The following is a 5,673-nucleotide window of genomic DNA, read 5'->3' on the forward strand; positions in this document are numbered from 1 at the left end:
AGTTAATTTGACTGGCAAAACAGTTAAAGTCCTTCTTACATTACACAATACTATAAGTTATTGTGTGTTTTATGAAGTAAAGTTGTGGACACATTTGTACTTCTTCCAACCATATATTAAATTCAATGTGTATTTTCATATAGCAATAATATCATAATCCTACATTAAATCATTGTGAAAACAAAACTTTCTAGATGTTGTGTTGTTACTTTGCCCAGGTCATCATAAAATAAAGCAAATTAGTACATTCATGATTTTGTCCATGTTGACATTAGTTGCTTCATGTACATTTATTAAAAACTTTGCTTTGTTAAGCTTTTCATATAGCTAGACGTCTAAACTCTGGTACAAGGCCATTATGTTTAAATAACTGCCAATTCATGCCAGACTGACTTCTGAAATGGCGAGGACTGCACCTGCTGCCATGTATGATAAATTAATGATTTTAAGTGGATTAAAAGTATATGAAATCCAGTGGTGTGTCATCTGGAGATGAATCTTGAGTATGTTTATATTATAAAGCCTATTAATTATTCATATCTTATTTGGTACTCTCGTCAAGGACATGGGCTCAGCTGATCCCCGTGGTGAGACTGCAGTGGATGCACCCCCTACAAAAAAGAAAAAGACTTGGGGAGTTTCTTCAAGGCTGCAGAGGGAGCCACACAAAGGCTCAGCCCTCAAGATCAACAAGCCATATCTTCTGAGTACAGTCGAACCTACAATCAGGTAACCTAGACCGTGAGGAGGACCCGCTTGACTGGTGGTGGGAACAGCAGAGACTCTTCCCACGTCTCTCAAAACTGGCGAAGAAGTACTTATGCATCCCGGCTACAAGTTCTCCCTCTGAGAGAGTGTTCGGCACAGTGGGGAATGTGGTGACATGCCTTTGGTCATCCCTCAAGCCAGAAAATTGTTAGACAGGCTAGTGTTCCTTTCCAAAAACCGGAAACTAGTCTTTTCTGCATAGTTCTGTCTTGATATGTTTCATTTGTTTTTACACACATTACACTAATGCACATATATGTACATTAGCAGGAATGTAGCACAATGTGGATGTGAAAGGAGTTATAATTATGTGACAATAAAATTAGTTTTGGTTAAAATCAACAAATAATCGTGATATTAATCGTGATCTCAAAATTTATCAAAATAATTGGGATTATCATATTGGCCGTAATCGTGCAGCCCTAGCAATGACGTGCAGTAAGGGTAGGCCAGATAGGCACTGCCTACCCTGTCAAAATTCAGGCACAAAAAGGTTTATTAAATAAATTTGTATTTTTAATTACATTTTAATTAGTTCATTAATCCCCAGTGGGGAAAATACAATTTACACTCGGCATACACACTTTGTTAGTAATCACACACAGGCTTGAAATACACACACGTCCTCAGGACCTATACATGCACTGATGGAAAGACGTCAGAGGGAGTGGGCTGCCAGCTGAACCACCTGAGTGGCTGGGGGGGTACAGTGCCTTGCTCAAGAGCACCTGGCAGTACCCAGGAGGTGAAGTGGCATCTCTCCAGCCACCAATCCACACTGTGTACTTTTTGGTCCATATGGGGACTTGAACCAGTGACCCTCCGGTTCCCAACCCACCTCACTACAGACTACTACTGCCACCCCTTACTGTTTATTCTTGTGATTTATGTGTGTTATTCCAATTATTTAGACGTTACAATGGCATACGCACTTCAATCCTGTATTCTTCAACACGTACGGCAAAATGCACAACTCTGCTGTGCCTTTGCACATAAATGTGTTATAAAACATGGACCAATTAGAATCGAGATATTCCTGGACCTTTGCGTTGCTAACGTCATTACACCAGCTACGTTGTAAGCACAATCCCCGCGAAATTCAAAGTCAAAATGACATAAGAGGTGTCCGCCGATATCACAGAATTGAGCAATTTCTTTAAACTAAAAAAATGTAATTAAAAAAATGAGCTAATAGCAAGATGGAGGTCTACGCCAGCCTTAGAGGGACTACTGCAGCAAAAGGGATAAAAAATTGTCCCATTGTTTCAAACTGACTGGTATGGACTGGTATGTCGGCAGCTGTACTTCAACGGGGTCCTGGAATCTGAACCTGCCCGCAGCTTTAACCAAGCATGAAAAGTCGTCAGCTCACATCCAGTGTCAAGTTACGCTGAAAACCTTCAATAAATCTGAGATCAACCTTGCACTTGACGAGCAAAAGAGGCTGAATATAATCTACCATAATGAAAAGGTAAAGAAAAACCGAGAGGTGTTGAAGGATCTGAAAAATGCGACCTGCTTCCTTGCAAAGCAAAAACTTGCTTTTGTGGCAATGAGCAGTGTGTGTTTCCATTGTTGTTGACTGTAACTGACAAACATAAATGACCATCTTTGTGCAATAATTAGTACAAAGATGGTTGCATAACTTAGATTCTGATGCTGGACATTAACTTACTTACTGACATCACCGCACATCACTGAGCCCTAGTGTAAACAATCTCTGAATTACTATGAATGAAACATATCATACCTTGCTGCGCTGATCAAGGAATGCAAAACAATACGATAGTCCTTTCTTCCATCATGAAATGGGCGTCAATAAAATCCTGTAGGCCCAAACACAGCTGCGTGCCATTCCCCTCCGCCAGTTACCTCTCAAAACTAAAAAACTCCGGTGCCACCAAGGGGACACATTTCAACATTACAGGTCAGAGTTTCCACAGATTAGAAAGCAATGTGTGGCGCGAGGGGTGTGGGTGTGGATATGCTCATTTGCATATTTGTGACATAATTATGCAATCATTTGCATAAAGCTTAGTGGTTGTATTAGCAAGGTAGATTAAAAAATAAATAGAAATCTTTAGCCAAATAATCACAAATTCAATACAGGAATTTATTTTACCGGATAATTATTACTTAGGTAGTAACCTATCTTTTTTGTAAAAAAAGAAATTCTACAAAGGGAAGGAAAAAGATCAATAAAGAATTCTCAAAGAAGGCTGGCTTGCCTAGGCCCAGGCCAGCTCAGCTGCGTCTTTCTCTCGTCGCGTCCCGCTGTCTCTTGTACCTACACCGGCCCCCGCACTCTGTCCCTTCTACCCTTTCTACCTGCATGCGCACTGTGCGCAGTTCTTCCGCACATGAGAGAGTGGAGGGTAGGGGCTGTTTTGGCGACCACAGTAGAGAAATACATGCGTGCTCGCTGGACAATACTAATACAAGATGTGTCGCCAGTCGCTTTTGTGAAAAAAAGTCGCAAAGGGGGTCTGAAAAGTTGCTAAGTCTAGCAACAAAGTCACTACGTTGGCAACACTGTTTTCATGGAGACAGACGCTGTGTGCATGGAGGGGAGGGAATGTGTACGTATGTGTGTGTGTGTGTAGAGTGACAGACGGAGGAGGGCAGGCAAAGGAAATGCAGCTGAACAAATGCGTGTTTTAAATAGTGTTAAAAAAGAAAAAAATACCAAAATGCAATGTGTGGCAGCTGGTGTTGATTGTGTGGCGCACCACCACAAATATCTGTGTTGGAAACACTGACTTATTTCATTAGATCTGCAACATACATTAAAACTCTAAATTAGTCCTTTACAGCTACATTTCAAAGTCAACTACTGATATACACTGTTATATGGGTAAACATATTTCTCTAAGAATAATACAACATGGTTCCTACAATGGTACAAGCCTTGCTGTCAGCTTCAAATCGAAATTCAGAAATAAACAGTAAAGACAAAAGTGACAAAAAATGTGACTTATTTTTCCAGATAAAATCCAGAAAAATTTTATTTACATTAGTGGCTGTTGAATCATTCACAAATAAGGATAAAGATAGAAATACAAAACGAGATAGGCCCTCTGCTTTAGAGAGGAGAACTGTGCCTAAAATTGTCAAATCCCTTTGAACCCAGATGTTAAAAATATTTTTTGTCTTCTTTAGTCTTCAAAAATGTAGATGTTGTCTAGCAATTAAATTTCTATATGCCTAGATACTTATCTAAATCTTTAACTGTAATTTAATAAAATTAAAACCCCTGCTGAATGATTAGTAGGCCTACAATGGCAAAAATTTGCTAAATTACCTCATTGAGTCTTCCAAAATTTTGCATCTGATTTGCAAGAATGTGTTTCCTGAAGTAAAATAAAATCAGCCTCAGTTTTCTTACACAAAAGCTTTTCCTTTTGGCTATTCAAGTCCGACTTTGCTCAATATATAAGATTAGTCACTAGCTAGACTGTGTTGCCTTCAAGTATTAAATAGTAAGTTGCATCGGTTAGTTAAACTTAAACCCTCCGAGTTACCTGATGGAGCGAAAATACGCACACCCACCTACATCGCCGCCATCTTGGCTTCCTTTAGTGTGCACATGTAGAGAGTGTGCATTTAGGAAAATGACATGATAAACAAAGAGTTCCAATTATTGTTATAAACTGTGCTAACATTAGTTTTGCCCCGATACATTTTCATGTCAGCAGCACCTTCCCGTATTTGGCGGACACACACACACACACACACACACACACACACACACGTTAGGCTCTCACTGCTATTAACCTGCTAGAAGGAGTTTTGACATGCTAATGTTTCAAAGACCACGCCGAAATACACGTGCACGCGTAAGCAGCGGGACCAAGTAGTTAGCTAGTGGTGGTTTCAGCTAGTAAACCAATATATTTAAAACGTTATGCCCAAACAACTCAACGAACCTTTTTATTTGTTAAAGTAAAGTTACAACAGCATTTATGTAACGCTAATGGAAATGTTGCAAAGTAAGCCCAACCACTTTACTAACACTCATTCTCCCTGAGGTGGGGGGCCGAGCTCGGGAAAATTGAGGCCGACTAGCTTCTCTTTACCGGCTGCCATTAACGATACGTTAGCTAGCTACATTGAAATACCGCACAGGCACGCACACATTTGCTAACTAGTTAGTGATGGTTTTAGCCATGGTTTTAGCTAACTTCGTTTTGAGAAAAACGTTATGCACAAACAAGTCGACGGACTTTTGTAACTGATATATGCAGTAAAACATAAATTTAACGAAAATTTAGCATTTGACCATGAACAAAATCATTTTGATTGATATTAACTTACTTTTTCGTCAGAGACGATAGCTGCTGTAGAATGAGTCCTGCACGCGGTCAACAACACATCTCAATATTCTTCCTCCCAATCTTCTTGTTTTGCCGTTGCACTCGTTGAAATCTTGAGTTGAAACCATAGACCTTTAATATTAATAAATATACGGGTCATTCTATGAAAATGGTGGCATTTGGAACAGACAGCTTATAAAAAATGTAATTCTTTTTATACCAAAATTTAAAGTCAGATAATAGTTAACCTCTTAACTTTATAAATCAATTTAAATGATAGCTTAATTTATTTTGATTTCTTTTACTTCATTACATTAAAAAATGCTTGTGCTGCCTTTTGTCACTGGTGTTACCTATATTTTAGATGACAATTTAGGCTTTCCAGAATGTAATTTGATTTAACTTGCATACATAATCAAAGATAGAAAAAGTTAATGTTACATTAATAAATTGTCATGATTACTAATACTTTTCTTTAAACAGGTATGTTTAAAGTTCTATCGTGACATTTTTCCATTTCCACCATTGTGTTTTTTGTTGCAACATTAGAAATAATTGAGGTTGAGTGATCAAAATTAAATGATTATATCCT

The 5,673-nt window shown here is 38.6% G+C and overlaps 1 protein-coding gene across 2 annotated transcripts in view; it reads right to left on the reverse strand.

The window, feature by feature from the left end:
* The window catches only part of LOC116688643 (fer-1-like protein 4), a 56,449-nt gene extending 51,198 nt beyond the window's left edge, over positions 1 to 5,251 (reverse strand). For both annotated transcript variants that reach the window (XM_032514809.1, XM_032514808.1), the window contains exon 1: positions 5,083 to 5,251. The gene's annotated coding sequence lies outside the window, so the exon portion shown is untranslated. The remainder of the gene's footprint in view (positions 1 to 5,082) is intronic.
* Between the last annotated feature and the right edge of the window lie 422 nt (positions 5,252 to 5,673).

Source organism: Etheostoma spectabile, chromosome 4 (assembly GCF_008692095.1).
Source record: "Etheostoma spectabile isolate EspeVRDwgs_2016 chromosome 4, UIUC_Espe_1.0, whole genome shotgun sequence".
NCBI classification, from domain to species: domain Eukaryota; kingdom Metazoa; phylum Chordata; class Actinopteri; order Perciformes; family Percidae; genus Etheostoma; species Etheostoma spectabile.